Here is a 12307-nt window from a genome sequence, read left to right on the forward strand (position 1 = left end):
AATAATTCACCCCGTTTAAAGTTGATCAGAATTGAAAAATATAATCATTCTAATTAAGTGAAAATGAATTTCAAATACAAAATTCCAAACAACTTTCTTAAATGCCAATAATACTACTTTGTAAATAACAATTTGTTTATAAAACCAGGGATTTACATTCTGTTAAGGGGTTAATTATGCCCTTTTAACCTATTCACAATGATGAAAATAGCTATTTCACAGGCAGGAAACATCTTTCTGTCCTAGAAGAAAGGAGTTATCAAGGCTTGTCAACTCTGCTTTTGTACACAAGTCATCCCTCTTCCTTATCACTGTCACTGCTTTCACTCATCCTCAACTCTTCTTGCCTGAATTATTCTAATAACATCCCAAATGGTCTTTTGTCTCTATTTTACTCCTGTGCCATCTGATTTCCACACTGATTTCAGAATATTCTTTCAAAAAGACAAATCTGAGTGTTTATTTTCCCTGCTTCAAGTCCAACAATAACTCCTATCACCTTCAGCTTCTACTGTAAACATGGTGGCTTAGCCATAGAAAACCCTACATCAAGTACCACCTGCCTATATTTCCCTTTACTTTACACACCAGCCTTCCTCCAATCACACTTGTATTTCTACAGTGCCATAGTGTTTAGTGCATTCATTTATTCAGCACTTATGAACATTTTCTCTCTCTAGTAAATCTATAGCTTTGATATGCTCTCCATTCTGCAGCCTATGTTGCCCCTTTTGTCTGACTGACAAGGTCTCTCTCATTCTTTAAATCTGAGTTGAAGCACCATCTGCCTACTGAATAGTGTTCCATACCCGCTTTGGCCTCAAGTCAGAGGGTTCATATTAATCATATTAATCCAGGATGCACTTAGATTTCAAGGTGGAGCTAAAAGAGTTGGGCCTTGGTTGCCGTGCTTGACAACTCTGTGATATTACACAACATGATATGCACATTTTATGGGACCTACTGAGCCTACCCGCTCTCACCTTTTCTGAAAGCTCCCTGTCAAGTTGAGCTACTGCAGCAGGCATGTGCTAAATAAAGGGTCTTGTGCCAAACTCCCTACAGGTGTTTTTTTTTTTTTTTCTTTAATTGGAGTATAGCTGCTTTACACTGCTGTGTCAGTGTCTGCTGCACAGCAAAGTGAATCAGCCATATGTATACATATATCCCCTCTTTTTTGGATTTCCTTCCCATTTAGGTCACCATAGAGCACCGAGTGGAGTTCCCTGTGCTATACAGTAGGTTCTCATTAGTTATCTATTTTATACATAGCAGTGTATATATGTCAATCCCAATCTCCCTATTCATCCCACCATGCCTTTTCCCCTTTGGTATCCATACGTTTGTTCTCTATGTCTGTGTCTCTATTTCTGCTTTGCAAATAAGATCATCTACACCATTTTACTAGATTCCACATTTATGCGTTAATATACCATATTTGTTTTTCTCTTTCTGACTTACTTCACTCTATATGACAGTCTCTAGGTCCATCCACGTCTCTGTAAATGATACAGTTTCGTTCTTTTTTCTGGCAAACTCCTTACAGTTAATTGGACTAGAGGTGGACTCCTTAGCCATGGTGGGCCAATGGGTCAATGAAATTCCTCCATCCTCCAAACTGGGATTGTGACTTACTTATTGTGGCTTTATTTTCTTCATCAGTAAAATGGGAGCACTCATAATGGTTTATCAGATTGATTGTGAGGATTAGGTAACAAATGGAAAATAACTAACACAGAGTAGGTACTTAGTAAATGGTTCTTGACTTATCTATCTCACATGCTCTTTCATCAGATGAGAAAATTATGTCTAAGGATTTTACAAAGTGTTAATAAAGTGCTATTATTTTCTGATATAATGTATTATTTCTGATGTAACATCTTATTTTCAAAACTAGCATGTGTGAATTCCTGTCGCTGAAGTGTGAATAGATTTGGGCCATAGGCCAAGGGTAGCCATCAGACAAGGCTGGTACATATTCTTGTGATGTAGATTGCTAAATTTCCATACATGTTCAAGTTAAATTACATATATATATATATTTGAAGTGTGATTTTTGCTTTTTGGATAACGAATAACTGGAATTTTCTCCACATTCCCAGATGCTCTAGGGAATGAATTTATTCTCTCCTTTTCTAAACAGAACCTCGGTGAAAAGAGTTTAAAATAATTATCTAAAATGTTATGAAATGAACAAATAATACTCTAGTTGAAAAATTGCCTCAATTTCTCAATTCTTTGAGTCATAGATTAGACAAAAAACAAAGGAAAGACTTCTGAAACCTTACCTTAGGGAAAAGGAAGTCAATTTTCTATACCATACTTATCTTGTTCACTTCCCTGTAATTTATATTCCAGGAACCTGCAAGGATTTATTTTTTCTCATCCTCAAGGGCATAGAGTTAGCAAGTCTCCAAGATGCAGAAGTGGGTCAGACTAGGACAAAGAAAATAAATCACAGTTCAAGGTCTAGGAAGACCCTGGCTCTGTTTCTTCAGAAAAGGAGGAAGTTTCATAAAACATCAGTCTGAAAAATATAGGTAAATATCAGGAGTCTGATATGAAATGTTGATGCAACTTTAATACTTGAATTATATACAGTTTCCAGAGGCCTCAGTGACATTCTTACTAGAAGTTGGCTACTATTTTGTAAGGTAATGATATAGAAATCCTATGAGACATTATGCTGTTTACTAAGATACTTAGAAGAAAACGGAGAAGAGGCAATAGCCGTGTCAGAAAAAGATGGTGTTTGAGAAAAAGTATAAAAGTAGCTTTTTAATTGTATTTATTTTTAAATAAGCAAGGCTGTCACATTGTTCAAAATTTGAAAGATATTCAGTGAAGCCTCCTTGCCCTGCATGTTCACCAAGCACTCATGCCTTGTCTGTGGAAACCAGCAATATTAGCAATTTCTTACATATTCCTCTGGAGATATTTTATGGTTATCTAAGCAAATATGCTTCTATTATTTTATCCCTCCTATTTTACCCAAATGGTATCATTTCATGACACTGTTCTGCTCCTTACCTCACTTAGAAAGAATCACTCTGTAATATGACATAAAGTGTTTTCTCCCTTTTTAAAAACTACAGTAAAATCCAGGCCACGAATGTACAGTATTTTTATTTACCCTGTAAATGGAACACTTCGGATTTTACTCTCTAACTTTCCAACTTACATCTCCTCAAAAGAGAAGGAGTAAGAATTTGCTGATTTGCTCATCAGCCCAAAAAACCTGTTCTTTACTCAGCGTGTTTTGGGATCATCCATTCTCCAAGGTCTAGGTTTGGGGAGGAGGGAGGATGCTGAGTTTCCTCCTCTAAATATGTTATATCAATAATGGTGTTGCTACCATTCACTGATCTTCTTATTAATCCTTGTGCTAATTCACAAAGTAATTAAGCTCATTGAGGTGGTTTGCTGAAGCTCCCCAAAACTCAAATGAAATCTCTGGTGAATTATTACATTTTTTTGCTTTCTACAGAAGCTACAGTAATGCAGTTTCAACAGGCTGTACTGCTTTTGTGAGTAACTGATTCCATTTTGAGATGCAGAAAGTTATTGAAACATTTTCATGATGGTATTTATATTTTAACACTTTATCTCAAATTAGATATCCCAGTTTTAATTTGGAAGGCAAACATCTATTTCTCTTATTTTCTGAATCAAATTTCTAGTTCACAACTATCAAAAGAATCAAACGTTATATCAGTTACCTATATCAATGGAAATCTTCAGGAAAACCTCTTGGAATAAGGTTTTGAGAGATATAATTTCTCCTTAGTTATTTATGAGAGTCACCTTAAACAAGTCTCCCATTTATCAGTAAAGAGTGATATTTTATAAAGAAAATAAAAACATCTAAATTATGAGTACAGACCTCAATAATATAGCTAACAATTATTGAGTGTTTGCTGTATGTCACCAGATGCATTATTTGTCTTTTTACCTTTTAGAAGATCCCTAAGAGGTAGTATTATCATTTCCATTTTGCAGATGAATTTTCTGAGAATCACACAATTAGTAAATATCAATAGCAGAGTCCAGACTTGAATAAAGATTGGAAATAGCAAGATCTTTGCTTTTGACCCTCACGCTATTGTTTTCTCTAATTTATATAAATGTTTCCCTTAATCATATTCGAATTTGGCTGATCAAAATTATTTTTAATACAAGGTAGAATGAATTATATTGTTGCTTTTATGTTATCGCAAACACTGGCATTTCCTATTATGTGGTATAGGAGTTAATTTAAACAAATATTTGCAGAGTGTAAGGCAATTTGCTGGATATTCAGGAGATGAGATGAAGATCATTGTCATAGCCAATAATTTTAATAAATCATTATTGACATACTGTCTTTTCAAGTGTATCCAATACACTCCAATAATCAATCCAAACCATTGCTTATTGCTTACACCTTCTTTTCAAACTATACAAATTAATAATCATGGGATTTGGGGGCATTTCTTATCTATAGATTATATATATATATATATATATATATATATATATATATATATATTCAATACTATATATATGACTTTATATATAATATGATATTACCCTGTATATATCAAATTACAGAGTAATATCTAACTGGGAATGATTTTTTAAAATATGTCATATTAAGAAGAAAGTTGCAGTGGGAAACAAAAAGTCCTAAAAAAAGCATCAGTTTGGGAAATAATAAACCTGGATTCAGTCCCACTGCTTGCCTCCACAGTGATGTCAGCTGAATTAGAAACACTCTCTCTCTTATTCCCATCTTCCTCACCACCTCCTGCTACACTTGGCATTAGAAGCCCTGCAAGGGCATTATAAGTGGATCCTGCTTTTGTGAGCCTTTCTCCAGAAGATGCAGGACTGAGCCTTGGTGCAAAGTTTGGTAAATACATACACTCCCCTGCATATTGCACAATCTGTGTAACTGAATGTGCTGACCTTATCTGAATCAAGTTCTGACTCTGCTCCTTACAAACTGAATGATCTAGGGTGAGGCAATAAATATCTCTAGTCCTCACTTCACTCATCTGTAAAATAAGTAGTTAGATTCTGATTCCCAAGGCTCCTTCTAGCTCTAACTTTGGTGTGTCACAAAGCATCTCAAAGCACAGATGAATTAGATGAGCATTGGCAATAGGTCTGCAATCAGCCTGAACATTGTGTGCCAAAGAGCATAAAAGAAAAAAATCATATATATGTTGGGGAGATATAAACTAAAAGTAAACAGTGATTTTTCTTGTGTGGTAAATTTACAGAAGACTTCAGATTATGTGTGTATATACAGAGTATGTACATAATAAAGTTAAATGTATTTTATTAGTTTTTCTTAATATTCTGGGTCGATCATTTATTACATTTAATAATCACAAAAAATCAATAAATATCATGAAAGAGCTAAGAAAACACTGGAAAAGAAGTAACCACAGGGGATAATGAGCTTGGTCTTTAAAGAAAACCATAATTCGAAAAGATACATGCACACCAATGTTCATTGCAGCACTATTTACAATAGTCAAGACATGGAAGCAAACTAAATGTCTATTTACAGAGGAACTGGTAAAGAAGATGTGAAAAAGAATGAAATAATGCCATTTGAACCAGCATGGATGGACCTAGAGATTATCAGACTAAGTGAAGCAAGTCAGACAGAGAAAGACAAATATATGATATCACTTATATTTGGACTCTAAAAAGATGATACAAATGAACTTATTTACCCAAACAGAAACACACTCACAGACACCAAAAACAAACTTATGGTTACCAAAGGGGAAAGGAAGCGGAGAGGGATAAATTAGGAGTTTGGGATTAACATAGACACAGTACTATATGTAAAATAGATAATCAACAAGGACTCACTGTATAGAACAGAGAACTCTACTCAATATGTTGTAATAACCTATTTGGGAAAAGAATCTGAAAAAGAATGTATATATGTATATGTGTAACTGAACCCCTTTGCAGTACACCTGAAACTAACACAGCATTGTAAATCAAATATACCCCAATATAAAATAAAAATTAAGAAATAAAAAAGTAAAATATAAAAAAAATAAACTTTCCATTAAAAAAAAAAAGAAAAGATGTGGATTTGGGGGTAAAAGAAATGAGAAAAGGGTATTTCAGGAAGTGAAAACCTGGTCCAAGATAAAATGTGAACTAGGTGTTATTTAAGACAAGTTGAGAAGTTCAATGTACAGCACACTGTGGAGTGAGAGGTGTCCTGTTTGAGAGGGAGCCGCTGCTGAGACTGGATGAGGGGCTTGGAGTGCATGTTTGGAGAGCAGTCATGTTAGGGATGGAGCATGTAAAAGATTCCTCAGATGGAGTTACTGATTATATAATTCCTTCTTCTGGCTCATGCCCTACTCCTTAGGTATTAGTATTATCATCCCCAGAACTGTGAGGTATTTGAGAAGACAGTAAAGAGGATGGAGAGCAAAAAAGTAAGCACTTTCTTAAACCAATTGACTCTGAGTGTCAATGAATTTGATTGTCATCTTTCTAAGGTATTTTGAAAGAGGAACATAGAAGGAGGCAGCCCTCAAGGGATGGGTTCACGTGTTGTGGAATTTCAGTCACCCCTGGGGGTTATGATAAGACAATTAATGTATTTAAGAGAAATATCTCAGGCAATGCCTCCAATGGTACCATCCAGTTGATTGCCTACTATGCCCACACTAAAAACTGACTCAGTAATCTGTATGTATCATTGGCAAATGTTTTATGTATCCGCAAGGTGGGTATTCAAGAATTTAATCTTATTAATTGGTACAAGTTAACTTTGCTAGAAATCCAGTGATGATAGTGTTATTTTAATCCTCAGTCTCTCTATAGGAATTCTGGGCAGCTGTCAACAGGGAGTATTATATGGCTTTAGGAGACACTGAGCCCTGTCATTTCTGTTTTGAAAACTTTCACATTCATTGGGGTGGCCTCCTCGTCTCCAATAATTTAAATCCTGCACATTCCATTTATGTGACAAACTCCTACTGTTTTAGAAGAATCTGGAGCACAGTTGTGACAGGTGGTCATGTAATTCAAACAAGCTGTGGTGGTTTTCAGGTCAAACTATGCAGACTTAACTTTCTTAGAGTTTCCTTTGACACAGATGTTGTTTTGTTTTTTATTATCTAAACTTTACCTTGGAAACGATTTCTGTTTATTTTCTACAACTATACCTTGAGGCAATAGCAAGAGGGAGGGTTAAGTCTTTACTTTCTCTGTCAAAACTGATAGCCTATAAAATATCTAGTTTTTTTTCCTCTTGAAGTGACATTCAAAAAAATCTATATCTTTTGAACCATGGAGTTGGGATCTCATAGAGAAGACAGGATGACTAATACTTTCTTAGACAGTCTGGATTCTGAAGTATGAGTATGCATTGGCATGTGGAACAGACTTAGAATTTAAACCAGTATAGACTAGAATGACTTTTACCTGCTTAGCAACAATTTCATTTGAAAAATTCTTTTCGAGAACATTTAAATTTAAAAAAAAAACGGTTGTAACAATGCTTGTTAATCAGTGGAATTGGTAGATGGAAATATTATTTTATTCCTGTCTAGGTAGTTTATTTGCTGAAAGGGCAAATGCCAATTTTCCCTAAAAGTGATCTCTAAATGGTAGTGGTAGAGTTAATTTTGAGGGCACTTAAGAATTAGGGTAACCAATTTCAAGTATACAATACCAAAAAATGGTAACTAAGTGAGGTGATGGATATGTTAATTAGCTTGATTGTAGTAATCATTTCACAATGTAGAAGTATATCAAAACATCATGTTGTGTACTTTAAATACATACACTTTTTGTTAATCATACATCAATAAAGCTGGAATAAAAGAAAATAAAACAAAATCAAATAAACTAAAATAAAATAAAACAAAATTGAATTAAATTAAATTTAAAAATAACATAATATAAAATAACAAACAGACTTAGGGTAAACAGCTCATTTGGTTTGCCTAAGACTTTCCCCATTTTAGCCCTGGAAGTACCATGTCCAGGAACTGGAGAGGTTGATCACCTACTCCTCTTTTCCTTTCTCTGCTCTGCTTTTACCTTTCTTTATAAAGTTCTCAACACTCTAACCAAAGCAAACTTCATTTTAATCAGTAAGTGAGTATTTGATCGAACTGGATTTGTTTTTGAGCATCTACATTGAGCACGGGTTGAGGGTAGATGGTGATACCCATTTGCCAAGACTCTTTGAAGTAGCAGTTCAAAGAGATGTTGGCTTTTCTCAAGTAGAATGTAGAAGCTATTTTTCATCCTGAGAAACTCAAACTTAAATCTGCAGATGAGTGAGAGTATAAACTAATGAGTCTGGGAGAACATAACTGCCACATTGCTAGACAGCACGCTAGAAGGCTACTTAAGGGGAAACTACTGCGATTCCTTGCCGAGCCAACTTATCAGGGCTTTTAAAAATGAAAGTGCCTAAAGACAACCTTTCTGAACCTGTTACAGCAAAGTCTTATTACCAGCATTTCTGTGTGCTCTTTTTTAAAAATTTATTTAATTAATTAATTTTTGGCTGCATTGGGTCTTCTTTGCTGCAGGGGCTCAGTAGTTGTGGCACGCAGGCTCTAGAGCGCAGGCTCAGTAGTTTTGGTGCACGGGCTTAGTTGCTCCACGGCATGTGGGATCTTCCCAGACCAGGGCTCGAACCCGAGTGCCCTGCGTTGGCAGGCAGATTCTTAACCATTGCGCCACCAGGGAAGCCCTGTGTGCTCTTTTTTAATGCTGAATTTGAGGAAGGGTGCTCTGAAGACAGTGAGGAAATCATTGCAAACTTCCTAAATCCTACCTCCAGGTTGAGGTTGACAGGAAAATATGTGGAAGAGTTCTCATTTTATCTAGGAAGCTGCAGCAATTGAGGAGAAAATCATAGTTTTCAGGATAAATTTACAGCACAGAGGCAGTCAGAGATAGAGAACTTGGTAGGGGTCCAGGAAGTTCAGTTATTCTGAATATCTAGGGTGCTAGAAAACTCTTGGGCGAGACAACCACTGATGTTGTTCCTTAGGTGACTTATGCTGACAAAATTTGCTTTTTTTGTTCCCAATGTCGAATCAGAAAAAGGACATTTATGGCAGCGTGGAAAAAAAATCAAAATAGTTTCAGAGTCAACAAACTTGAAAGCTTTCATTTCAGACTTTTCAGACTTGGCTGTTACAGTGCATAAAAAAGCATAGTGTCTTTGAAGATGAATATGCCATATTAATGTTATAGGGAGATGCTTTTGCATATGTAAAGCAAACATCCCCATGAAAACAAATCTAGGAGACTAAAGTAAACTTCTCTTCAATATTGTTTAAAGTAAAAAAATAAATCAACAAGAGCAAATGGTGCATTTATTCAGGGCTGCTTTCCTTTGCTACAGAAGGCTTTTGATTCAAATTGTTGTGCTCTCAAATGAGCAAAGCAAGGTAGCCTAGATTTCATTTATAGAAAACTGTTAGGATGAGTCTATATTTACCGTGGAATATACTCCAGAAGATTTTCTTCCCCTACTTAATCCTCAATTTCAGTTTGTTTTTGGATAATATGGTGCTAATTTTTAGAAGCAGGTTGCAGAAAAATGAATGTTAATTAAATGTCTCATACTAGTTAATCAATGTTTTACTGAAAAAAAAAGCAACCTCTAAAGGAATTGACAAGACTGTGAATTTTTATTGTATTAGAATTGCTTGAAGAAAAAAAAAAAAAAAACAGGGAGAAGTTGTCTAATTTTATTTAGGTATTTTTTTTTCCTTATAATTATGACACTGGTATTTCTTGTATTCCTGAAACACATTCATTTAATTTTGTAAGAAATATAATCTCTTATAGTTTGAAGTTGTGAGGGAGTAATACCGAGGACTACCTCAAAAGTCCTCTGCATAACATTGTCTCTTAGCAATGGTTCAAGAGGTAGAGAACTTATAAGGTTAAGATTAATGATTTATAGCCATAAGCATGGATGATATCCAGAGGAACATGAAGAATTCAAATTTGAGAGGAGGATAAAAAGCAGTACTCAGATGACTTTAAACATACATAAAAATGTATATACTTAAGAATGTGTGGCCACTCTGTACTCTATCATCTTAATAGTCTCAGGGTCAATGATTTTTTTTTAAACTATGAGACCAAGTATTTGACCATTCACTAGGCAGGGATATTATACAAGGCAGCACAAAAGACTAGCTCACTTATAATGTGTTTTAAAACATCTTATGGAAACAAATTGAGGTGACAACAAATTTGATCCTATTGACAACAAAAGGATACAGATATTGAGAAACTCAGAGACGGTGGCATGTAGAGAATAAGTAAGCCCCAAATTTTCCTAAAAACAACAGTATTATGCATATAATTGTTAGAATTTACACACACACACACACACACACACATATATATATATATATATAAGTTAAATAATTTTTCTACAGATTTGGCCATACCCACTTTTAATATGTCATTTCCTAAAGGATTTGTCATTTCTGTTGATTTTTTTCTCTGAATAAAAGCATTTTTTTTTTAATTTTGCAGAAAAAAATCAAAGAAATGGGTGACTTTTTGAGGAAAACATATATGACAAATGATTTAGGATACATAAAACCTAAAGTATCCTCTTTACCTAAAGACATTAAGAAGCATGTCAAAATTATTCAGAATTGTACTTGGTGCAGAAAATCCCATATATATATTCATTCAAACCTTTCAGAATCAAACTTTTTTTGTCACTCAGAATATACTGACATTTAAAAAAATTGCCTATGTCAAATTGCCCTAACTTTCAACAAAAGCTAACAAACATGAGATTAGAAATGCCAGGAATTGCTAGGGACAAATATCACATGAATGAAGACACAAAAATATCAGAGTGAAATATTAGTCAATCAGATCTAAGCATGTATGAAAGTCCTAAGTGAACCATGGAAAGGATAGTTGATATTTGGGTGTGATTATCATCTGTAGCCTCTCTTCACAAAATCCCCACTGTGATACAGAGAAGGAATAATCACTGCGTAATATTTTATCCTTAACCAAATCTTGGGTTCCAACCTTAATTCAGACCATGGGTCATGAAAACATCTCTGAAACCCTTCTTTTCTTAAGCCAATTTGGTTTAGTTATCTTTAAACCAAACTTGATAAAAGATAATGCTCTATTTCACATGCCATCTACTCTCCCCACCATCACAGAAATGTCCCCACCTGAGACACAATGTCAACATCACAATCAAGGAAAGGTTTATTCATAGCAGGTATGCCATTTTCTGTTCCCACCAACAGTGCACAGGCTTCCAATTTCTTCACATGTTTTAATATAACACTTGTTATTTTTTGTTTTTTGATAATGGCCTTCCTAACAAGTGTGATGTGATTTGCATTTCCCTGATGATTAGTGATGTTGAGCATTTCTTCATATGCCTGTTGACCTTTTGTATAACTTATTTGGAGCAATGTCTGTTTAAGTCCTTTGTCCAATTTTTAGTCAGGTTAGTTGATTTTCTGCTATTGAGTTATAACAGCTCCTTATATATTTTGGAAATTAACATCCTATCAGATATATGATTTGCAAGTATTTTCTCCCATCCCATAGGTTGCCTTTATACTTGTTGACTCTTTTCTTTGCTGTAAAGAAACATCTTAGTTTGATGTTGCCCTACTTGTCTATCTTTGCTCTTGTTGCCTGTGTGTTTGGTGTCATAATAAACAAATCATTGCCAAAATCAATGTTATGAAGTTTTTCCCCTATATTTTTGTATTAGAAACAGAACAAATAAGATGAATGGATGGATAGATAAATGGATATAACAGGAGATCTATTATAGGAATTGGCTCATGGATTATAAACGTTGGGAAGTCCCGAAATCTGCCATCTGCAAACTGCAGAACCAGGGAAGCCAGTCTGACTTCGAAAACCTGACAACCAGGAGTGCCAATGTCCAAAGGTAGGAAAAGATGGATGTCTCAGCTTAAGTAGAGAGAGTAAATTTACTCTTCCTCTGCTTTTTTGTTCTATTCAGACCCTCAACAGATTGAGTGATGCCCATTTGCATTGGTGAGGGTGATCTTCTTTCCTCAGTCTACTGATTCAAATGTTAATCTATTCCAGGCACACCCTCAAAGACATACCCAGAAATAATGTTTTACCAGTTATCTGAACATCCCTTAGCTAGTCAAGTTGGTACATAAAATTAACAATCACAGGTTTCTTCTAGAAGTGCTATAGTTTTAAGTCTTATGTTTAAGTCTTCAATCCATTGAGTCAATTTTTGTGTATGATGTAAGATAAAGATGTAATT

The sequence above is a fragment of the Balaenoptera ricei genome, chromosome 18 (genome assembly GCF_028023285.1).
Source record: "Balaenoptera ricei isolate mBalRic1 chromosome 18, mBalRic1.hap2, whole genome shotgun sequence".
Taxonomy (NCBI): Eukaryota; Metazoa; Chordata; class Mammalia; order Artiodactyla; family Balaenopteridae; genus Balaenoptera; species Balaenoptera ricei.